This window comes from Nannospalax galili, unplaced genomic scaffold (assembly GCF_000622305.1).
Source record: "Nannospalax galili isolate Female #2095 unplaced genomic scaffold, S.galili_v1.0 scaffold410, whole genome shotgun sequence".
Lineage (NCBI taxonomy): Eukaryota > Metazoa > Chordata > Mammalia > Rodentia > Spalacidae > Nannospalax > Nannospalax galili.
The window spans coordinates 97,739-124,024 of record NW_008329143.1 but is presented as its reverse complement, the minus strand read 5'-3'; positions in this window follow the sequence as shown (position 1 = coordinate 124,024).

Genomic DNA, 26,286 nt, shown 5'->3' with positions numbered 1-26,286 from the left:
TGTTAATTGTGGTGGTGCCTGTGCACTGTGGGGGCAGGATTGTGGGTGCAGAGGAAGGAATATTGCTGGGGTTTGCTGGCCACCAGCATAGCTCCAAGTTCAGTGAAAGGCCCTGTCTTAAGGGAATAAGGTGGACAGTGATCAAGCAGGATATCTAAGCCCATCCTCTGGCCTTCACGGTGCGGTCTCCACACATGTGCACAATGCCCTGTTCATACATGTATACACATGTGCATGCATGTACACACAGATTGACAGCCCCAAGGGCTGAGGAGATAGCTCAGTGGTGTGATGTCTGCCTAGCATGCATAGGCCTTCGGTTTGATCCTAAGCACCACACACACACATACATACACACACACACACACACACACACACACACACACACACAATTCAGTTACTTGATAACTATTGACTAGAGATGTCTCTCAGTCTTGTGATATGGACCTCTCACAACATGGCAGATGGCTCCTGGCATAGTGAGGAAGAGGAAGCCTCTATCTCTGCATAGTCTAGTGTTAGAGGTGATACCTCACTATTTTCCCTGTTTTCTATTCCTTGGAATTGAATATTAGGTCCAGTTCACACTCAAGAGGAGGGGGATCATATAAAGGTAGAATATGGGGATCACTGAGACACTGTTCGTGCTTTTTGTTTTTGAGAAAAGTAATTCATGTAGCCCAGGCTAGTCTCAAACTCCCTATGTAGCTGAGAATGATCTTGAACTCCTGATTCACTTGTCTCTACATCCCTCATGTTGGGATTTTAGTGCATCACCATGTCTGGTGTTGGCCATCTTTTTCTTTTCTTTTCTTTTCTTTTCTTTTCTTTTCTTTTTTTTTTTTTCTGGTGTTTTTGAGATAGGATCTCCATGTAGCCCCAGCTAGCCTGGAACTCACTATGTAGGCCAGGCTGGCCTGAGATCCACCTGCCTCTGCCTCCCAAATGCTGGGATTAAAGGCGTGTGCCATTATGCCTGGTGGGGGGCCATCTTTAAGACTATGCAATTTGCAGCTTCAACTAATAATGTGTTGTGAATGTCTTTCCATGTTAGTATATACAAATCTACCTTAAAGTCCTCAGTGTGTGTATGTGAATGTGGTATGAGTGTGTGTGTGTGTGAGTGTGTGTGTGTGTGTGTGTGAGAGAGAGAGAGAGAGAGAGAGAGAGAGAGAGAGAGAGAATGTGCACCTGTACACAAGTGGAGGCCAGAAGGACATTGGCTGTCCTTATCTATCACTCTCTACCCTGTACTCCTTTGAGACAGGATCTCTCACTAAACCTAGAGCAGGACTGGCAGCCAGCAGGCCTCGAGGATATTCCTGTCTCTGCTGTTCTAACACTGGGATTACAGGCATGCATGTGGCTTTTTACCTGCATGCTGGCCTCCAAATTCAGATTCTCATGTTGACACTCTACCTACTGAACATTCTACCTATTGAGCCATCTCTCTTGCCCCAAATCTATGTTAAGATTTTTTTAAATTCAGTTTTTGAGAATTTCATACAATGTGTTTTGATCATATTTAGGCCCCCGTTCTTTCTTGAGCTTACACGTGTCTTATGCATGCTGTCACCATTACTGTGTGTGTGTTCCTATGAGTATCTGCCCATCTGTCTGGAAAATTGTTTCCTTGTGGTCATCTACCACCTCTGTCTCTTACAATCCTTCTGACCCCTCTTCTGCAATGATCCTTGAGCCTTGGGTTGGCAGAGGTTTGATACAGGTGTCCTAGTCAGGTCCAAGTACTCTGTAGTCTCTTATTCTCTTTACATTGACCAAGTGTAGGTCTCTGTTAATTTCCATCTTCTCCAAAAAGAAGCGAATTTGAGAGACGCATTAATCTATGGGTATAACAATAAATCATTAGTTTAATACTATCTATTCAGCAGAATAATAGTAGTAGGCTTTTCCCTATGTCCTGTGACCTATTAAGTCACAGATTCCTGGGCTAGATATCAGGGTCAGATATGGGTTCTATCTTGTGAAGTGGACCTTAAATCCAATCAGAAAGAGGTTGGTTACTCCAATAACAGTCATGTCACTAATGCGCCAGTGATCATGTCTTGCCAAGCCTTAAGATCTTTTTGATTGTCTTAGGGCATTCCTTTCTATGAATGGATCACAATTTATTTAACAACCCCCCACTGGTTAAAATTTGAGTTTTTTTTGTTGCTTTACTATTTTTACAGTGAATACCACCCATATTTCCCTGATATTAAGTAAACATTTTGGTAGCATGAGTCTTTAAACATTTTTTGATTTATTTATTTTTATTTCTTTGTGTATGAGTGTTTTTCCTGCATGTATGTAAGTGCAGCTGTGTGTGAAATGCCCTTGGAGACCAAAAGAGGGTGTTAGATACCTTGGAACAGGAGTTATAGGCAGTTGTGAGCTGCCATTTGGGTGCTGGGAACTGAATCCAGGTCCTCTGCAAGTGTAGCCAGGGCTCTTAACCATGGAGCCATTTCTCCAGTCCCTAGTTTTTTTATTTTTTCTTTTCTGTTTTTTGACAGGGTCTTACTCTGTAGCCCTGCCTGACCTGGAACTTGCTATGCAGATTAGGTTGGCCTTAAACTCACAGAGGTTCGTCTGCTTCTGCCTCCAGAGTGCCAAGATTAGAGGGGTGTGCCACCATGCCTGGCTAAGTTTAGAGTACTTTTGAGACTTTGAGCTATTGCCATTTCTTCACCCTCTATCTGTGCTAGACATGAACAATCATACAAAAAAATTTTTTTAGACAATCTCTAGCCTAGGCTGGCCTCTAACTCACTATGTAGCCAAGGATGACCTTGAACATCTGATCCTCCTGGTTCCAGCTCTGGAGTGCTGGGATTGCAGGCAGACCTGCATCACCCACCCTTTCAGTGGATCTATCTAAAAGACTCCCAGATTGTAAAATTCTTATCTGTAGGGAGAAATTAAGGTGCTTGACTGGTGAATAAGAGATGTGAAGGAGAAGTAAAGGCAAGAGTAATTAGCATTCCAAGTTCTAGACAGGGAGCCAGAAAAAGTCAGAACAGGGAAAATTTCAAATGTTCATATCAGAGTCCACTAGGATTTCTTGACGAGAGCTTCCAAAAGCATCCCTCTGTTGGGTTCCTCCTCCTTTTTCTTTTGTCTGCCAAGGCTGGACTTGAGAGTGATGGACTCAGGATTTGTTTTCAGCACTTTGATAGCTGTTAGAGTGGCTAGAATCTGTCAGTTCCCTCTCAAAGGCTTCTAGATAGGGGGAGAAAACAAATTTGACCATCATTTTAGAACAATAGCTGGTTGTCTCCCTTAGCTACAGGTGGGCACGACAGTATTGCAGACCAAGATTTGAAGAGTTACATCTGAGCAGCACTTTCTGATTGGTTATTTGTTTTTTGAGTTATTTATATATTCTGGATGTTAAGCCTCTGTCAGATGAAGATTTTTTTCCCACTCTGTGGGTTTTCTTTTCACTTTTGTTTCTTTTGCTGTACAAAATCTTTTTAGTTTAATGAGGTCCCGCTTGTTGATTGTTGTCCTTCTAAGACCGCCGTAAGTCTTATCTAAAGGTTTTAGCAGATGCTCCAGATATTTCATTCCATTAGGGGTTACAGGATGAGCTACAATTCTATTATCCTGAGTGTTAACTATAATATATGTTTACCCTGAAATAGAGTTCATAGAGAAGGGCAAAGTAAAATCTTAAATATTTTATTCACTCTTTTAAGAATAAAAACCTTCAGAAGTGACCACTTTAAGGTATCACTGCAAGTATGTACATTCTAACACATTTGCTGCATCTCAAGTATTGTAACCCTTGTTTTTATGTTCCCATTGACCCATCTTTGATGAACAGGAGGAGGGGGCCTTTGACTTTGCTTCTAAGTCTTTTCATGTGGTCCTTGTAGTCTTTGATACCTAGATATCCCAGGCTGATGTTGGGTAATTTCTACCCCACATATAGAATCTGTCAAATTTCTAGTAAGTTCTGGTTCTTATCAGTGACAAACATCATTTTTCCCCCAAATACTATATAATTGATTCACAGATGTTGAGTTATTCTGAAGACTGTATTTAGATTTCTAAGTGGTTTGGTTTTTGTCTTTTTATTCCATGCTAAGTTTTTTATTTTGCTGCCCTGTCATGGGAGAATGTGGTTGTATGATTTTCTTTATTGTAAACATTGTATTAGTTGAAACTTGTTTTGTGGACATTTGAAAGGAAGTCCCTAGTGATACTATATTGATTAATTGCTAAAATTTATAAACATTACTTAGTTTGCATATTTATTCTCTAAGTTTTAAACAACTGCTGCTATAGCAGTTTACTAATTATTTTATTTAATTAATGTATTTAGAGACAGAGTCTCACTATGTACCGTAGGTAGGCCTTGAACTTCTGGTCTTCCTGTCTCAGTCTTTTTCATACTGAGATTACATCTGTGTACCACCACGCTGGGTTTATTTAATCTTTAAAAGTATATTTTAGTCAGGCATGGTGGCCCATGCCTTTAATCCCAGCACTCAGGAGGCAGAGACAGGTGGATCTCTGTGAGTTCAAGGCCAGCCTTGTCTACATAGTGAGTTCCAGGTCAGCTGGGACTGCAGGGAGACCCTATTTCAAAAAGACCAAAACCAAACAAACAAAAAGCATATTTTAGTTAATTTATTTTGAAAGGATGTTATTTGGGTCTAGAACATCAGTGTCTAGGTAGAAACTCTGATGATTTCATCTATAAAATGGCTGATTTGCATTAATACAAGAATAAATTTTCTCTTTGTTAAGGATTAGACTTCACAAAGGGAGAACATAGATTTTGGCTTTTGTTGAAAGTGTTTGGATTTTGTTGAGCAGTTGAAGATACCAGAATTTAGGAGTTAGATCGCTAGTTAGTGTACAGAGTAATTTAATGATATAGTGAAATGCCAATAGTTGAGTGAATATATGAGAAACTATTGGACAGTCGTCAATATAATTATTATCAGGTCTACATATTTTCTTTTAATGATGCTTCTGTGGTAACCTGGTAGTTTCAAGAAAACCAAGCCTATTGGCAGGATGTGTGTGCAATAAAAATGCCCATAGAATGTGCCTTTTCTTTCCCTAGATGCTGTGAACTTAGAACAGCACCTACTTTAAGAAGGCCCAGTGTATCACCTGAATACCCCATGTTAAGGCCAGCCTCATTCATACAAGGAGGGATGTGTGACAGTGATGCTCATGTGACAGTGAGATACAGCGGGTTGTGCCTCAGCAAAGACAGCTGCCACCTATGAGCATCCTCCTATTCCAAATGTTTAAAAATACAATTTCACACATTCTTTCATCTTATTAATGAAATGCTATGCTTCAAACCCAGGGGCCTGCCTGCCAGGTGGAGTGCTAATTATGCCTGGACATTCAGCAGCTGTGCTTACTTATAAAGCTTTAACTAAAGAAAATAGAACTCAACTTGCTTTTATGCATCTCATAATATTACCCTAAATCAGTACATTTATACGACAGCTAAATCATTTCTAAAGAGAGGACTGGCCTTACATTTTTTTCATCGGATATTGAATACCTGGTGCTAAAAATAATGCATAGTTTGGTTATCTTTCCACAAAACTGACTTAAAGTTAATTTTCTGTTTTCTTGGGAAGTATTTCTTTCTTGACTTTGTTCTTCTTATTTCCCTATGTCCGTTACCCTCAATTATGTGCAAATTTTGAAATAGACCCAGGATCCAGTTGTTTCTCATCCCTTGAGATTACAGCCAAGTCTACACTGCAGTGTAGCTTTTCACAGGGACTCTAAAGTTCCCTTCAGCAATGTATTCTGGACCTAGCAGACTGAGCTCTTAGAAAGGTAAATCTAGGAGTGCCTCTCTTTGCTCAAAAAACCCATCTTACTGTCTCTACTCACTTAGAATACAATTTGGGGCTGTTGCTATGGTACACCAGAATTGACACTCTCTAGAGCCTTTTGGATCTGTTTGCATCTCCCACCACTTTTAGGCAGTTAGCAGTCTCACAGTATACATGACACTTCTGAGCCAGTTCTGAAAAGGCCATACTTTGACCTGGCAAAGTGGGAGCTCTGATTTGTCAACAATCCATCACAGGGACACTACAACCACAAGCCTGAGCCAAACCAATTGTCTCCTGAAGGCTTACCACCAAACATCACCCCACCGGAGATTAATGTCTCAGCATATGAATATGTGGGGAGGGGACACAGTCAATCCATAACATGTAGGAAAAGGCTTACACAAGGTGGGTCAATGAGCAATTATTTCTTAATATGCCATTCTGTGCATAGGAAGGTTTTAATCCCAGGCGTAAGTGGCTCCTGGTTGCTATATCTGACTTCCAGATGCATGAAATTGAGTTGTGACTTAAATAGAATTAGGGCACCAATTCTCAATAGAGAAGACTCAATGGATGCTTTGTTTACTCATTAGTGGAGGTTTGGACATGAAATGTCCCTAGTGAAACTGTGGAACCTTTGAGGCACGGTACCTAGCTGGTAGCCATAGGCCACATGGAGCAGGCTGTCCAGAATTGTACTTTCAATATCAATATCAGTCTTTATACTTATCCACCAACATGTGAACAAGCAGCCCTAAGCTGCCACAGCCACAATGTCATGCTGTCCCAACAATGCCATGGTACTGCCCACCAAGATGGACTGTATTCTCTCAAAATGGGAGCCTAAGTAAATCCTTCCACTGTGAAGTTGCATCTGTTGAGTATGTGGTCATAGTCAGGAGGAAAGTGATGAGTACTTGTGGACTCATCAAATATTGATGCAATTGACATCATTCTAGGTACAAAAACAGATCCTCTTTTGGACTTCTCATTTGCCTGACTAGAGAGATATTACTATGCAAGTAAATGCTAGAAATAAATAAATAAATGAATGAATAAATGAATGAATGAATGAACAAATGAATGAATAAATAAATAAATGAATAAATGAATATAAATCCAGGTAGGGAGATAGACAGTAACCAGGGGGAGAATGCTACTTTAGAGAAGGCCTTTCTAACAAAGTGAAATTTGTGTTTCGACTTGAATAAAGGAAGTAGAGCATTTAAATGCAGAAAGATACACCACAAGGTGGTAGATAGCTTGTAGCATTTGCTTGAGAAGAACTACTTTAGGCATTAATTATAGTGGTTGGGATTTGAAGTGGTCCTAGTTAAATAAAACTAGGCTATCAAAAAAAGAGGAAAAGAATGAAAGAATATGCTGGAGTGCTGACCTGCTTATAACTTGGTAGGTGAGTTCTGAGATGGGGCATTCTCTTGCTGAAATAAGAGCTCTTCAAGCCTGTCCTATGATGCTGCATGATGTCATTTCCAATGGGGTTCTGTGATCAGTCTATGTTGCAGGGCCAATTCAGATTTATAGAAAGGGAACAAGACCACTGCCTGACAAAGAAGGGGCAAAGTCATATTGTAAGAGATGAGTGTCACTGTCTTAGAAACTACCCTTGGAAGGATCCCTGAGAACCTTACCATTTTATCACCAGTAAAGAACAGAGCATTGTTAGCCCTAAATGGGATACCTTTATCATACCCTCTCCTCCCGAGGCTTAGGAATCAGCATGGAAAAGGGTCAGAAAGACTGTAAGAGCCAGAGGTGGTAGATGAATACAAGGAAACTACTGTCTGAGCAGTACAGGGTACTTGCAGATATGAACCCACAGCGCTTCTGACAGCATGCACAAGACCTGTGCAAACTCAAGCCAGACCGGGGGCCCAGCATGGATGGGGGAGATGGGCAAAAACTCCAGCCCTAGCTGAGGATCTATTGATAATTGATAGGTACTGGGAAAGGGACAGTTTTCTTTACTGGTGTGTCACCTGGTAGGTTGACCAGACTCCAAGGGATGAACACACACCCAAGAACATTTTGGAAACACAGTTTGGTCTCTATAGGCCTTAAAAAAAGACAATTAAAATAGAGGACACAAAGGGGCAGTAAGGTAAGGGTGGAGATGGAGGAGGGGGTCTAAATATGATCAAAATACACTATGAAATTCTCAAATCAATAGTAGGAAACAAAAGAACAGAGAGTATTGAAAGATGATGCTGATGTAACCCACCTTTGGATGTTTCAGAACATGGAAGAAAATCAACCTCTGAGTGCCTCCTTTCTTGTTGGCAATTCTCAGAAACTTTCAAAACTCCTTTCCTGAGTTCTGAGAGATTATTGTTCCTCTGGATTGTGACAACACTAAGAACATTTTCAAAGGAAGGAATGCAAACTAAATGGCAGAATCACTAGACACTTCCTGAGTTTTCACGCATGCAGCTAGTGTTCATACTGTGCCACAAAATTGCATCAAACTGGCATTATGGCATTCTGTTGCAGGGCAACTTAGACAAGATGATATACAACAATCAGTATTCACTTCCATTAGAATGAAATTCAAGGTATTAGTTACTTTTCTGGTACTGTGATAAAACACCATGACCAAGGCAACTTATAGAAGGAAGAGTTTACTTGGTTTAAAGTTCCAGTGGGATAAGAATCCATCATGACAGGGGTGTGGTGGAGCGAGAGGCAGCCCAGAGCAGAAAGCTGAGAGCTCATGTCTTCAAGCAGGAACAGGAAGCAGAAGCAGAGAAACAGACAAGAAATGAGACCATATGACTTCAAAGCAACCCCCAGTGATGTGCTTCCTCTGGCATGGCCACACCTCCTAAAGGTTCCATGACTCTCAGCAACACAGCACCAGCAACAGAGGACCAAGTGTTCAAATAACTGGAGCCTATGGGGGACATTCTTAGTCAAACCACCACAGTACTGTTATGTGCATTATTAATACGTGGTCTTGTTATGTTCAGTAAGTCTAGAAACAGAGAATTAACCGGCTAGTGTACAGCCATCTTTCAGACTAAAGGTGTAATATGATTGGTTTTGGATTTGTTACGACTCATCAGCATTTGAAGATACTTCTAGCTCAGGACTAGATGTACAAGAAACCTTTCAATTGCTGTGACAAAAAATTCTAACCAATACCAACTTGGGGAGGAAAGGGTTTAATTCAGCTTACATGTCCTGGGTCACAGTTCATCACTGAGGGAGCCCAAGGTAGGAACTCTGGGCAGTAACCCGGAGGCAGGAGCTGAAGCACAGGCCATGGAGGAACGCTACTTACTGCCTTGTTCCCCTGCCCGAGGCTCAACCTGTTTATACAACACAGGACAATCTTCCCAGGGTGGCACCACCCAGAGTGGGCTGGGCTCTCCCACGTCACCCAACAGTCAAGAAACTGCCTCCCAGTCATGGCCACAGGCCAGTCCAGTGGGGGCAATTCCCTACTGAGGCTCCCTCTACCCAAGTGTGTCAAGTTGACAACTAACGCTATCCAGCACAGGCACTTTTACCCACTGAGCCATCTCACAGGCCTCAGACATGTTTTTTTATGGGGAAGAAATGAAAGACTGTGATTAACACCAATTAGAATTAGGTAATTAGAATCTTCACTCTCTTTACAGGCATATGCAAATGATGTGACGATAGCCTGTTTTGCCATTGTTCTAATTTTTCCTGCCATGATCATTTTCGATTTTTGACATTCTGTTCTGTTCTGTCTCCTTCAATTCTCCTTCCCTGCTTGGCAGGGCACTCTGTCTGGAATTGTGGAGTTAACAACTTCCTCTGCTGTGATCATGAAATTCTAATCTTCCCCCTCACCAAGATCTTTCTGTGAATTCGAAGCCCATCTGCTCCATATCCCCATTTTGTTTCAGAAGTTCCAGGCACGTGACAGCTGTGGTCAAGCTATTTACAGCGAATATCGACAGGCCCGCTCCTAGTCAGCGGCTGGGAAACTGGGTTTGATTCACAGGGAAGTTTCTGTTTGACTTGACTGTCATAAACAATGAGATCACAAAAGCAAACAGTCCACATCTGGCTGTCTGGACTCTTAACTGTGTGGAATATTTCTGGAAAGAAAGAGAGGCTCTGTGGATTGTTCAACATCATATTGTCCAGATGATTACAATATTTTCTGAGGTTAAAAAAAAGGTGTTGGAGTTGGTTCTTTTGACCAGCTTTTACTCAGGATAAGTGAGCAGTTGCTGTGAACCAGCTCAGTGTAGGCAAGAGAAAGTGTTTGTGTGTTTCATAACAATGCGGGATACTTGTGGTAGAAACAAATGTGTAGTTATAATAGCCACAGTCTTACCTCAAGTAAACAATTAGTAAACTGGATATGGTGGCACGTGTCTGTAGTCTTAACTGGGAGGCAGAAACAGGAGGACTAGGAGTTCAAGGTTATCATCATCAACTACATAGAGAATTCTGGATTAGCCTTGGTTAAATGAGACACTGTCTCAAAACACACGCATAAGCAAAAGGAAGGTAGGAAGGAAGGAAGGAAGGAAGGAAGGAAGAGGAGGAAGGAGAAGAGGAAGTAGAGGAAGCAATTTTAACAATTGTTAAAATTTTTAAAAATAGAATCATCTTGCTTTTCTTTTTCGAAACAGGGTGATTTCTTAAGATGCCATTTATTTATTTAAAAATTTAATTTAAAACTTATTTCAGCTGGGCGTGGTAGCATATGCCTTTAATCCCAGCACTTAGGAGGCAGAGGCAGGCAGATCTCTCTGAGATAGAGGTCAGATTGGTCTATGTAGTTAGTTCCAGCTTTGCTGGGGCTACAGGGAAGCCCTGCCTCAAAAAGACCAACAAAACAAAACAAAACTACCCCACAATATTAGGTTTTGTTCTGGTATTTGCAAACAAAAGTTAGGTGTCAATTCTCTTCCCTTTTTCTTGCCCAACCCCCTGCCCCTCCTTGTAGCCCCCCCCATACCCTCCTTTCCCCTTTCCCTGCCCTGTGTCCCGCTGCCCTCCCCTCGCTCCTTCCTCAACAGCTTGCCTACATCTGGAAATACTTATTGATATTCAATTTCACAATAAATCTAGGTCCAAAAAGGCCAATTTTCTTATCTCTTTATGCTTTAACCAAACATTCAGGTAGCTCTGACTTTCCTGGTAACTATTAGTCATGGAAATATAATTCCGTTAAAGGTGGAAAAAAAAAAAAAACCCTCAAGAATTGTCTTAATAATGGGCCTGAATATGTGTTAAAACACATACATTTTTCTCAAAATGTGTTTGCATTAGGGATAATCTGTATTTGTTGACGTTTTAGCCCACCATTTAGCGTTCAAATGCTTTTCTTCTCTTTATAATGCACAGTAATAAAAGGTAATATTATATTTGGAAGTACACTGGCAAAGGAAACTAGTGGAGTTAATCCAATAACACGGAGCTCCTTAGAGAGAAGGCGCTATGGAAACACAGGGCTTATTAGCACGGTTGTCTCCGTGTGGCGCTGGCAACCACATCCGCCCGTCGTAAAAGCTGGCAATTTCAGAAGGATTCAGAATTGTCATAGCGGGTGTCGAAAGAGATTCGTATTTTGAGAAATGCGTACTGCTAGGGAGTAGGGGAATTTTTTTTCCTTAAAGAAACTGGCTCACTAGCATTTCTTATACTTGAAGAAGTTGCTCTGAGTGATTAATTTCCAGGCATAGTCTCTGTGAGAATCTCAGTGGTTAGGGGTTTATAGTGATTGGGTTCCTTCTCTAGGATCTGTAATGCACCCACCCTTGAGATTTAGACAAGACGGGCTCACCGATGCATGGAAGGACACACAGCTTCATGTTGAAACAGAACACTTGGGCACAGGAATGATGACTTTGTTGGCTTACAGAATGGTCAGCCTCAGGGAGACAGTGGACACAGTGCCCAAGAGGCTCAGCTCTCAATTTAGATTCCTCTCTGTTCAGAATGTGGCTACATATGGGGCCCCAAAAATGACTTTACCAGTGATCTATAAACCAGTGATGATAAAAATCACAGCAAAATCAGTGCCCTGCACATAGGCACATTCTCAGCTGTGGAGGCCATCTATTTAAATCATCCTGATTGAACCTGACCTGGAACTATGCTAAGTTATTACTTGGTACCAAGATGATGGTACAGTTTCTGTATAATTCAGGTCACCATCTTCTACTTTCTGTTGTTCTCTTTAGAAAATGAGTAATGACAGGGCATAGAAAGCAATCTCCAGAGACTTGAGAGATGGCTCAGCTCTTAAGAGCATTTACTGTTTTTCCAGAGAACCTGAGTTCAAGTTCGGTCCCCAGCACCCACATCCGTTCAAAACTTCCTGTAACTCTGGCTCCAGGGGATCCAACGCTCTCTTCTGGCCCCAGTGGGCACCAGCACACATGTGTAGGTAACTACCCCCCACAGATACATATGTACACACATAAATGAAAAAATAAAATAAATCTTAAAAATCCCACCAATCTCCAAATTTAGAGTGAGGAAGAGGATTCATAAAGTCTGTTGGTGTGATATAAATTTTTACTATACAAACTTTTTTTTGTGGTTGAAGCATAATTTAAGGAAACAAGGAGTAAGTTGAAAATTAAGTTGGCTAACTGGCCATACCTACATTCTTTTAGATTACCTCCCTATTAATTATGAATGTGATTGGTACCACACTTTTTGGTAGTTTATTATAAGTGATTTCTTGAAGACTATAGTTTTAAATTAGCTTCAGCGATATTTTTTGATATAGGGTCTTAACTGTGTAGTCCTGACTGGCCTGCAACTAGCTGTGCAGACCAGGCTGATCCCAAACTCGAGGTCACCCACCACCTCTGCCTCCTGAGTGCTGTGATTAAAGGTATGTGTCACCACTCCTGACCCAAAAGGGTTTTAAAAAAAAATTTTAGTTGAATTTTTGTGGTTTTTATATAATATAGTTTGATGGTGTTTAGATCACCTCCTCTATCCTCTATCTTCACCTCCTCCTCACTGCCCCTTGCCCAATCTTATATATATATATGGCATATAGAGTCTGATTTGTGTCCCCAAATGTCCTTCATGTGGGTTTATCCATTGGACCCATCAAGAGTCCCACCCTTCTAAGACACTGTCTCTCCCCCTCCCAGCAGCCATCAATTGCCAAAAGCTCTTAGGTTGGGTTGAGATTTCTTATTTACTTCCTCATGTCTTTGCTGGGATTTTGTCTGGTTTGAGTTTGCATGGGCCTCGTGCATCCTGTCACCATTGCTGTGAGTTCATATGAGTATCTGACCAGCTGCCTGGAAGACTCTGTTTCCTTGTGGTCATCTGCTCCCTCTTGTTCTTACAACCTTCCACCTGCTCTTTTGCAGTGATCCCTGAGCCTTAGGAGGCAGAAGTTTGGTATAGGTGCCCTATTCAGAATAAGCACTCTGTGGTCTCTTGTTCTCTGCACATTGACCAGTTGTGGATCTCTGTGTTAATCACTGTCTGCTGCATAAGGAAATTTCTCTGGTCTGAGAGTTGAGAGGGCCAGTCATTCTGTGTGCAGAGGTTGCACTTTAGGTGTGTCACTTAAGGACACTTATTCTCTGTATTTGACCAGTTCTAGAACTCAGTAATAGTCTCCATCTGTTGTAAACAAATAAACAAACAACCAACCAACCCAAAATGCTTCTTTGATGAGGAATGAAAGGTACACTTGTCTGCAAATTTCCCAGATTTGGTTCCCAGCACCCACATGGTGGCTCACAATCATTTGTAACTCAAGTTGCAGGAAAATCAGACACCCTTTTCTGCTGACTTCCACAGGCACTACACACATATGATACACATACAGACATGAAGGCGAAACACTCATACACATAAAAATAAATTTGAAAAGTTTTGGGGCTGGAGAGTTCAGGAGTTAAGAGCACTGGCTGCTCTTGTAGAGGACCTGGCTTCAGTTCCCGGCTCCCACATGGTAGCTGACAACCCTCTGTAACTCTAGTTCCAGGGTATCTGATGCCCTTTTGTGGCCTCCACAGCCATTGCACACATGAGGTGCACTTATAAACATGCAAGCAAAATCGCCATATAAAATAAAAATAAATAAAAAAATTAAAACATTTTTTAAAAAAATTATGTTTCCTTAGCCACATGTCTGATTATAGCTTTGATGATAATAGGGGGCAGATATTAGAAGCAACTAATTTTATTGCTGTAGATTTCTCAGTAGGCAAATTTGTATTCAGTTATGAGACGAGAAGTCCAGTTCTCATTTCAAGGTGCTATTTAAATAAGATTTGGATAAAAACCTTAAGGTCACTACATTTCACTAACAACCAGCAAATTCTTGTTTCTTTTTGAAGGGGATACATTTAGAGGAGAAGTCTGGGTTGCCTCTTTTCTATGTCATTTTACTCACGGGCCCCATTTCTACATACATACCCATGAACAATCATTTACCTCTTGCTTGCTGCTATTTTTTTGTCATGTTATCTTTGTGTTCATTCTCCCTTAATTTTTCCCTTGTCTTCTCCCTGCTGGTGTCAAATGAATTCCTCTTTCTGCAAAAGCCCAGCAGGAAATGGATGAGTGCAGCTGGAGCACAGCCACTGCAGAGGCAGGATGCTGGGAGGGCCTCTGCCACCGAAAAAGAAAAGAATTGAAAAATATCCAGCAGCTAGGAGTGGGGGTGGTGGGGAATCTCGATGCATCTTGTTTGCTTCCTCTGTGGAAGTATTTACAATATCTCCAAGACACTTTGTAAGAGAAAAGTCACACACACACACACACACACACACACACACACAGAGGAAGATGGAACAGGCAGACACACACACACACACACACACACAGAGAGTCACAGAAGAAGAGGGAACAGGCAGAGATGCTGAATCTGGGGTCTATTTTAATATATTTCAAGTTAGCACCTCACAGGGAACCTGAATATTGAGGGGCATACTTGATGCAACTAGAAATGTGACATTGCCCCTGCCTTTCCACTTAAATTGTATTATTTCCAGCAGTGCACACCGCCTCCAAAATTCATCTTCCAGAGATAAAGAGGGTTCACATTTCTAGCCATCCTTCATCACTGTCAGACGGTGATGGTTGGTTACTGCACAGCTGTCCTTGATGCCAAGGCCAACAGCAACTTAGCCAGGACTCAGAGGATGTCCGGATTCTCTCCTGCTGGGTCACTCCCTTGCCAAGAATGGTTTTTATTTTCTTCCATGACTAGCGTTCAATGAAATATGGGATGTTTAAAAACAAGATTGCTTAGCCTTTCAATTGTTAATACATTCTTTTCCTGGGCTATAATGCACAGGCTTTGATCTAAAGTCCTACCATGGTTTGAAAGACTTGCATGATTACGATAATGTGCACTTCTCTTTTTGCTATTCCTATAGGAAAAATAAACTCCACATTAGTTCCATATTAGTACCTGACTTGAAGAAGTTAAAAAGCACCAGAAAAAGGTTAAACAGAGTCAAGTACACATGAGAGAGCAGTGGTTATTAGTGCTCAGGGAGCCATTAAAAAATTCTGCTTATACAGAAGAATTTATTGGTACTCCTGCTCCTGGATGCTTTATGCATTTTAATAAAGAAGTAGACTGGTGTGTGTGTGTGTGTGTGTGTGTGTGTGTGTGTGTGTGTGTGTACATTTTATGGCTGTGATTGAACAAGGACTTTAGCTATTTGGCCTGTCACTAATTTCATCCTTTTTTTTTTTTCGGATTCCCTGAGACTCTCTCTAACTTTCAACTTCCCAGACAAGATTATGATTCTGAAAATCTTCAAGTTCTATTTTTATTAAGGTTAATGTAGGAAGACTGTACCTATTAATTCTATGGATATATATTTTTTCTGGTCTACATAGACTGGGAAGCCTTTTTACTTTTGTGAGATGTTTGAAGGTAATTATCTAGAGGGGAAAAACTAAATATGCACTTTCATGAAACCAGAAAAGATTATGAAATTCTATATTTTTTGTTGCTTTGAAAGAATTTTGAAGCTGTTTGTCAGGAAAGACGTGAGTTATGGTTTAAGGAAGTGCTTTGAATATATACACTTAACTATTGCTTTAAAAATTCTCATTGAAAGAACTAAAGGAATATAAAATTAGAAAAAAAGTATTTCAGTGACAGCACTGTTGGCATTCAGAGGCATGGAGAAGCTTTTGCAAGGAAGCTGTTGACCAGACTGACCCATGAGGAGGGCCAACCAGGGTGCTGAGGTACTTTCCTTTCCTTCTGAGAGGAATAGACTCTGTTGTGTGACTTTTCCTGGGGGCTATGAACAAATGTCTATTCACCCCAGGTGGGCATCAATGACAGACCAAAGAAACTATTCCACGCAGGTACAGGGAACCAGTGAGTTCACTTGGGATTACTTAAAGAAGCACGAGTGACTCACCAAAGTGCTCATCCCAGCATGACTGATGAATCACAAAAACTGTATCCCTGGAGATCCCTGCCTAACTTCGGCTGCCCCTTCATCAACAATGGCTCCTGCTTATAGAACCTTGGCAGGTGAGGACTTGAGAATCTTTAACATGAGTCTTTTAAGTTTTGTGAGCTTCCTGAGCATGCTAAATTCCATCAGCTTCCCGAGCCTCGTGACTCTCCCTCTTCCTTCCAAAAGAGAATGTTTCAATTTGGAGGAGATAAATATGTATCAGAGTATGGAAAAAGCCTAATTGTACACTTGAACAGTCAGAGGTTTAAGGGCCAGAGTGACCTTTAGGAATTGGAGATTTGAAGGACAAATACTGAGCACCATAAATACCAGATGGAGCTTTACGTAACACTTACTTCTAACTTGTTTATGAGGTATCTGTCATGGTAAGTTACCTAGAATTTGCTATTAGAGTTAATCCCTGTCATCTCTCTCTTTATTTTTGGTCAGAGAATATATTTTCTATGACTTGAGTGTCAACTTTGAGATTTGCTTTCTGCCCACTCCTTTAAAATGTTCTGTGAGCACATGAGCAATGTATTGTTTGGTTGTATGGAATCAATACGTTCTGTTGGCTGATCTGTTGGCACTGACTTCCTGTCTGCTTGTTCTATCAATTACCGAAAGATGGTTATTGAAATATCTACCTGTAACTGTGGGTTTGTCTGTTACTTTCTACAGTGCTCCAAGGGTATGGACAGGAGTGACTGTGTCACACTTTGAAGCAATGCAATAAAATTTAAGATTAAGAGGTTGCCCTGATACCTTAATTTGCATTGAGCTGTGGTGCATTTTATTCTGAAATCTAATTTGACTGACTATATCATCTTTTGCTTAGTGTAATCATCATGTACTAATTATTTATATAGGTTTTAGAATGGATCTTGCTATATTGCTTAGGCTGGTCTTAACTCCTGGGCTCAAGCAGTTCTTTTGCCTCAGCATCCTGAGTAGCTGCCATGTCCAGACCTTCTTATTTTCAAACTGTAAACGACTTTATATTTCAATTGTGTCTATTTTTTTCATAGGCAGAATATATTTGTCTTGTTTTTATATTCAATTTGACAATCTTTGTGCATTAATTAAGGTGTTTAGATCATTTACATTTAATGCAGTTGTTGATTTGGTTAGGCCTTAATCTATTATCTGCCTTTAAAAAAAAGATTTTTATCTTATATGTATGAGTGTTTTATCTGTAAGTATGTAAATACACCATATACACGTGGCATCCTTGGAAGCTGGAAGAGGTGTTGATTTCCCTGGAGCTGGGGATAAGATGGTTATCAGTCATGCGAGTACTAGGAACTGATCCTGGGACTTCTGAAAGAACAATGAGTGTTCTTAACTGCTGAGCCGTCTCTTCAGCCCTTTAAACAGCATACCTCTATTTTTCCTTTCATGGCTGCTATATGCCTATTATTATATTTTTTGATGTGTTACAAATACCATACTATGTTATAATTATTTTTGCTTAAACATTCAAGTAGCTTTAAAGAAGATATTCAAATAATAAGGAATCATTATACATATTTACCTGTGTTGTTACCATCTATGTTTATTTTCAATCTTCTGTGTGGATCTATATTTCTAGCTTATATTTCCCCTTTTATCTAAAGGCTGAATAGATATTTCTTTTAAAATTTTTTTATTCTTTATAGATTTTTTTTTTGTGATTTATGGGTAATGGTATTTAGATCCCCTCCCCTATCCACACTCTCTCGTATTTAGTCTAGAAACTAATGTCTTTTAGTTATGGACATTTTTTTATATCATTATGTATTTATATCATTGATAATTTCTTTCTATTTTTTTTCTTTCTGTAACTCACATTAATAGCTATTTTTTTATTCAGAGCTAACTATGTGGCAGGTAGGGTATGTACTGATTTGAAGCAGGTATCACTAGCATATTGACTGTCCAGGTATGACACTGGGACCAGAGAGGATAAAGCATCTGTCCCAGGTGATGCAGGTGGCAACTGGTGGAGCTGAATTGAAGTCTTGACAGAACTGAGTCAGAGGGAGGATTTTAATTCTTCTTGTGAAACGTTCAAGAGCTCTGAACTTCAACTGGTGCCTCCACTGAGCCCCTTTAGAGTTGTGCAGTTAAAATTAACCGAGTGGAGAGGTGCCTCAGCTGTTAAGAGCACTGGCTGCTCTTGTAGAGGACCTGGGTTCGATTCTCAATAACCAAATGGCGACTAACAACCATCCATAGTTCCTGTTCCAGAGGACCTAGCGTCCTCTTTGACCTCTGTGGGCATTGCATGACATAGGTGCACTTACATACACGCAGGCAATACATTCATATACATAAAATAATAAAAAATAAAGTATTTAAAAAATTCTCAAAAAATACAGAATTTTGCCAAGCATGCTGGCACATGCTTTTAATCCCAGCACTCAGAAGGTAGAGGCAGGCAGATCGCTGTAAGACTGAGGCCAGCCTTGTCTGCATAGTGAGTTACAGGCCATCTGGGGCTATAGAGAAGGAGATCCTGCCTCAAAATTTTTTTTTAATTAATTTTTTAAAATGTTTGCTATTGTAGATCTCAGGAAGGAGAAAAGATAAACTCAAGTACTCAATTCATTTTTTTGAGACAGAGTCTCCATGTAATTCAATTCATTTTGTATGAATTGTACCCACTTAGTTTCATCTTTTGAAAATATGAACATGTAAATCACATAATCTTTTTTTGTGTGTTTGTGTGTATGTGTGTGTGTGTATGTCTTTGGGTGCTTGCATGTACATGTGTGCATGTGGAGGTCAGAGGACAACCTCAGATATTGTTCCTCGGGCATCTTCCACCTTTTGTTTGAGACAGGATTTTGCACTGCTCTGGCTGGCTGGCCAGCAAGCTCCAGCATCCCTCAGGGGCCTCTCTCCACTTTCTCTCCCTCATCGCTGGGGTTACAAACATGCGGTACTGCTCCCAACGTTTCTTATGTGGCTTTTGGGGATTTGACCTCAGGTCCTCATACTTGTGAAGGAAGCACTTTACTGGCTGTGCCGTCTCCCCAGTCAACTAGTTATCATTTTAATGCATTTTGATAGTATCTATCTTTTTTATCTAGCTGCTAATTCCCTTTCTTACACTCTTCATGTTTATTTTCTTACTTCTACTTTGGTTTTGTGAGGATTAATTGACTAAATGTAGGGAATGCACTTGGAATGTGGCACAATCTAGACACTGTAGAAATATAGACCTTCATTATTATTATGTCACATCAGAACAGATGCCTGCAAGACACAGCATTCTCCCAGTGAATTGAACTGGTGAGCATATTTTCAACCCACTTCCTTCTGTTTCCTTGTCTCATTCTTTTATTTTCTTCAATATATATTTTTATTGAAACTATGTGCATTTCATGCAATACATCTTGATCCTATTTAAACCTCTCCCCTATCTGTACCCCCATGACCCCCATCAGATTTCATGCATGATGTCATATATTAAGGTCTACCAAGTCAAGTTGTGTCCCTAGATGTTCCTCGGTATGAGTTCATCCACTGGAGCCTGGTCAGCCTGTCTAGCACCACTCTCTTAAGGAAGACCAACTCTCCTGACTCAGCAGTGATTAGTTGCTGATAGCTCCTCAGCTAAGATTGGAGTTTCCTGCCCATTTCCCCAACTCTATGCTGGGTTTTTGTCTGGTTTGAGTTTCTATGGGTCTTGTGCATACTGTCACCATGGCTATAAGTTCATATGAGCAAGTTCCTAGCTGCCTGGAAAACTGTTTCCTTGTGGCCATCCACCACTCCTGGCTCTTACAGTCTTTCTACCCCCTCTTCCGCAATGGTTCCTGAGCCCTGGGTGGGTGAAGTTTAATGAGTCGTATCCAAGGACACCCACTCTGTAGTCTCTTATTCTCTACATTTTGGCCAGTTGTGGCTTTCTGTGTTAATCACCATCTGTTGTATGATGATGATTCACTGGTGAGAGTCGATAGATGTACTCATGTTCTCTCTACCCCTTGTTCCACTGTGTTCCACGAGCCTTAGATGCTGAGGTTCTGTTGTAAATGTGTCTCCTTGTCCCATTCTGAGGGAACAAACAGCAGGTAATGTTAGCTTTCTCTCTCTCTCTCTCTCTCTCTCTCTCTCTCTCTCTCTCTCTCTCTCTCTCTCCTTGTGAGTTTCACCTGGGTCACTTAGTAGTGAGTCCCACTCATCATCAGAGTTTCCCTTGTGGAGTCTTGGGTGACACCCTCTCGGATTTGTTACCTTGGTACTCATGTTCTTCTTTCAGATTTTGACTGAATCCCCAAATTCATGGTCATTTCCGCCCCCACCCCAGCAATCCTAAAAATGCAGCATCCTCTGGATTTCAGTGTTGTGAGATCTCTGATTTTTTTCTATTAGTTCTTTCCCTTTATTTGTGACATGTGCCCTCTGTGTTGGAGATTGTGGTATATCTTTTCTTCTCTGGACTTGAGAATGTTTTCTGGATGCTGATGGATCCCCGCCTCTCATCAGCATCCGTGAGAACTCCCTGTACCTTTTCCATTTGAGGGCTTCACAGCTCAGAGAACCTCTCCTACTACAGTCACATATGTATTCTGGAAATACATCATTACATGCTTTCATCCTGTTAATGCCATAGAGTATCTTTACACAAGCTTAGGGGGTCAGTCCCTTGTGTGACCTCTCCACACAGGCAAGGAACTTGAGTCATGCAAGTTTGCTGCAAACTTAATGTGGGCCGTTGTTTTGTAGTAAACCTTGTCCTTTAAAAAATATTATAATTGAAATTTTCATTTATTTGAGAATTTCATACATAAGTACTGTATTTACATCATTTTCACCCTTCCTCTCCCTTGTCCAACTCCTCCATGTTGCCCCCAACTCCCTCTCAATTTCATGATTTCTTTAATTATTTTGTTACATACATATATTTCCCATTGAGCCCCTTTACTGTTGCTCTTATGTACACGTGTTTAGTGCTGAGCACTTGGGATTGGACAACCTATCAGAGGCTCAATCCTGGAGGAGACCGATTCTCCCTCTCTCAGCAGCCATTAACTGCCCGTACCTCTTTATCTAGGAGAGGCACTTGTGAAATTTCCCCCTTCTACATCGGCATGTCAACTGGTGGTGTCGTTACACAGGTCTTGTTTAGGCACCCATATTGTTGCGGTCTCACGGGTATAGTTTCCAGTTATAGCTGGAAGGCACATCTAGCAGCAGGCATCCTGGGTCTTGGGCTTTTAGAATCCTTGGCCCATTTTCATCAATGTATCCTCAACTGTAGGCGTTGCACTTTCAATGTATCAATTACAACGTATCAATTAGGGTTGGAGAAAGACTGTGTTTTAAAATCCTGACTGCAGAATAACAAACATCAACCAGTAACAGTTGTTATATTTATCTTTATTTTCTGAGATAGGCTCCTGCTGTGCAGCACAGTACGAGAGGGCATGGAACTCACTATGTATTCCAGGCTGGTCTGGAACATGTTCAACCTGCTTCAACCTTTGAGTGCTGGGATTATTTACATGCGCTGCCATACCTGGTTCATTTACTTGCATTATATGTAGTTGCATGTGGCACAATTTTTAATGACTGGAAGTGCAGTTGTTCATAGAGACAGTGTTCACAAGCATGGGGAAGTGTGTTGTGCTGCAAAATTCCAACATTGCCAGGCGACAAGAATTTTTCATCTGCCTTACAGTCTTAGGGATCACCGTGGTATCTGCATCCTGTGTTGACCAGAACATTCCCTATTGCTTGTGATACTGTATTGAATTATTGCCTTTTCTTCAGAACTGAACTCTTCTCTGTCTGTAACTGCTATATTTGCCCCTTAGTTTTTTGCTTTCTTTTGAAGATTTAAAAATATTTCTTTCATTTACATTCTTGAATTGCTATACTAGCGCTTAGCAGTGACTGTTTAACCTTCAGTTAATATACCTACTATTAACGTAATTTATATAAACAATGCATCAGAGGATTTTCTAAGCTTATTACTAAAAGACAAAACTATAAAGGAAATTACTGACAGCTTTGACTACATAAAAATAAAGATAAGGAACAAGCTCATAAATAACTGTAATGTATGTGCTAAAGTGCCAATGTTGTACACATTAAATTCTTAGAAATTAAGAAGATAAACATACCAATTCAAAAAACAAATGAAGGTTATTAGCAGAAAATTTACCAAATAATAAACACACAATCCAATGAATTTCTGAACACATTTTTAACTTAAAGAAATATAAGTTAAAATAACTTTATAGGGGCCTGGGAGATGGCTCCGTTGGTACAGTGCTTGCTGAGCAAACATGAGTGCTGACTTTGGATCCCCAGGACTCATGTAAAAAACTGTTTACAGTAGTGGCAGGAGACAGGAGGCTCCAGGGGCTCACCGGCCAACCAAATCAGTGAGCTCCAGGTTCACTGAGAAACACCGTCTCCAAGAAAAAGGTGGAAAGATTGAAGAAGACAACTTACATAAATGCCTGATCTCCACATGTATGTGCACACATGTGCACATACATGTACATGTACACACATATATATCACACATATACATAGTCTGGCTGAACTGGTGAGCTCTAGATTCAGTGGGAGACCCTGTTTCCAAAACTAAGGCAGAGAGCAATCGAGGAAGACACTTGATGTACACACAGAGGAATGCATACACGCAAACATGTACACACCTGCATACACACACCAATGACCTTCTGTAAATATGGCTCTATGTGTAAAAGTTACTTTCATGGATTACAAACTCTTCTACTGTTTGATTTCAAGTAATGGAAAACCCCCATTCAAATAAGTTGCTGATACTAAATGGCTCTTGTTTTCTGAATTCCAGTGAGTTGGTTTGTTTTCAGACCTCACAATATTACCTAGAACTCAATTCTTGATTTTATTGTTCTAACACTGTAGTAGAACCAGGGCCTTATGCATGCTAGGAAAGTCCTCTATTTCTGAGTTTACCCCTAGTAAAACCTGGATTCTCTTAATTTCCTGTCTACTTTCTTTTTTTTTTTTGATTGATTTTTATTTTATGTATATAAGTGTTGTGTTGTGCCTGCATATATGTAAGTACACCTGTGTCATGCAGCGCCCACAGAGCAGAGGACAGAAGAGGGCATCAGATTTTCTGGACCTGGAGTTATTTTATGTATATAAGTGTTGTGTTGTGCCTGCATATATGTAAGTACACTTGTGTCATGCAGTGCCCACAGAGCAGAGGACAGAAGAGGGCATCAGATTTTCTGGACCTGGATTTACAGGCAGTTGTTAGCCTCCATGTGGGTACTGGGATTCGAACCCCAGTCCTCTGCAGGAACAGCCAATGCTCTTAACCACTGAACTATCTCTCTAGCCCTCTGTTTATCTTCTAAAGCATTGTCTTCATCCTAAGATTAACTTTGCATTGTGATGAGCAGAGGGTTACCAACACCTGAGACTACCTTCTCCATTGCTCATGTGGTAAGTGAGATGGTTACTTTGGAAGCTCTCTGTGCTTTCCCAGAAACTGTCAGTGTCTTTTTGGATCACGTTGGCTCAGTTTCAGACATGCCTTCATTCACAGACCAATAATCCATTTGGTTCCATTATTTACCATAGGCCCGAGTGACCTAATGTGTCTGGAGGTCAGGAGTGGGGGAACGCCTGCCCCCAAAGCATGTGGTTGGATGGGAGAAGTAAGAATACCCTCATGGAAGTTGAAGACATTATCAATAGATAGATAAAAGATGTTTGTGAGGCATAATTCCAGTATTCATGTGTTTTCTTTTCTTCCTTTCCTTTTTCCCCTCTCCCCTCCCCTCCCTTCCCCTCCCCTCTCCTCCCCTCTCCCCTCACAAAGATCCGCCTGCCTCTGCCTCTGCCTCTGCCTCTGCCTCTGCCTCCTGAGAGTTGGGATCAAAGGTGTGCACCACTTCACCTGGCTCATGTGTTTCTTTGGATATAAAAATTGTTACATAATTTCTGTTATGAAACTGTAAAGAGGAATAAAAACCCTCAAATATGCTTCTAATACTATCCAAAAATTCTTTTACTTAGAATTTATCTCAGGGAAAATATCATAGAGATACAATATATATATAAACAAATGCCTATCCATTATATATTGAAAGCTGTATAATTTATACTAAAGCTTAAAAAAATACCAAAATGTCAACTACATGGGTTTGATGAAATTATCTATAGAATGGTCAGTATTCATACTCTGAAATAATATTTAACAATGAAAACTGTTGCTATTAAGAATATTTAAGGGGCTGGAGAGATGGCTCAGTGATTAAGATTTACAAGATACTCTTGTAGCGGATACAAGTTTGGTTCCCAGCACCCACAACTGCCTGTAACTCTAGTTTCATGGCATCTGATGCCCTCTTCTAGACTCAAGGGCACCTGAACTTGAATGTGCACATATTCTCCTCTCCACACACATAATAAAAATAAAAATAAATCTTTATAAAAAGGAATATTTAAGGGGACTTTGTCATAGGTTGGCCATGAGGATCAAGGGTGAAGAAGGTATTAAAGAGATTTACATTTCTGGCCTGCCCATCAGGAAAACTGCTTCTATAGTATTAAGTAATGTCTTTTCACAGAATATATCTTGGGAAATTGGTACTAGGAATTGAACCCATGGCCTTTTATATGCTAGGCAAGCCCTCTACATGGAGCTGTATCCACAGTCCTCTTTTTACTGTTTTTCAATTTTTGAGAGACAGTCTTGCCAATTTAGCTAGGATGACCTTGGACTCATTCTGTAGCCCAGGCTGGCCTTGAACTTATGATTCTCCTGTACCTCTTAATTAGTTTGGGTTACAGGTCTGTGCCACTATGCCCAGCTTGAAATTCTACCTTTTAATAATTAAGGATAGATAAGTAAATCTGTTGGCAATTTAGTAACATTTATATTCTACCATCTTGATCCCTAGCAAGTGCACAAATCATTGCAAATTGAGAAGGCTTATTGGTTAAAAAAATTATTTCATGCCTTAGACTTGTTTAACAAAGATGGATTACATATGCATATTAAAGGCATATCTCCTAGAACAAATCATACTTAATGGAGAAGGAGTAAAAACTTTCCTTTCTCAAATCCGGAATAAGTCTACAGCCATACCACCCTGAACGTGCCCAATCTTGTCAAATCTGGAATAAGACCAGAACACTGTCTCTTATTGCATTCAATCAGCCTTGTATTGGTAGTTGTAGCCAAGGCAGTTAATCAAGAAAAAGAAATCAATAACACCCATATTGGAGAGAAAGTATAAAAGTATCTGTGTTCACAGATGTGATTGTGTTTATAGAAAATCATAATGATCCACATACATAAGACTCTACAGCTGTATAAGGTTCTAGAAGTAAGAGCAATGGCACCAGAATAACTTGTATTTCTATCTACAGAAATGAATATTTGAAAACGAAACTAAGAATATAATTCCATTTGTACTTGTCAGAAAGTGTAAGACACTTAAGAATAAGATTAAATTAGAAGGTACAGGCCTTATCTTCTGTTTTTGTTTGTTTTCTTTTTGAGACATGGTCTCCCTCTAGTCCCAGCTGGGCTGTAACTCACCCTGTAGACCAGGCTGGTCTTGATCTCACAGAGATCTAGCTGCCTCTGTCTCCCAAGTGTTGGGACTAAAGATGTGGGCCACCATGCCCAGCTAGGTCTTTTACCCACCCAAAGTACTCAGGCTCTAAAAGACAACCAGGAAATCGGCCCTGAGGAAAGGCCAGTAAAAATGAAGAAAAGGCTAAAAACAACAAGTTTCAAATATCAGAAGTTCTTAGGCCAGCTCTCATAAAAAGTTGTGCTCTATTTTAACAAGTGACATGCCATTTATGAATTACCTATATGGTCAGTTTAACATGAGCGCATTAATAAACCCCAATCTGAGACTCCTGTAAGGGACCAGGAAACTATGTGCTCACCAGTGGTCCCCTCTGTGGAAGGTGGAGAAAATGAGTGCCAAGAAAGAGCAAGAAGCAACATTTGATCAACATGTTTAATGCAATACTTAAACAAAAAAAAAACACAGGGCAAAGCAGCAGGAAATGGCATTATCTTT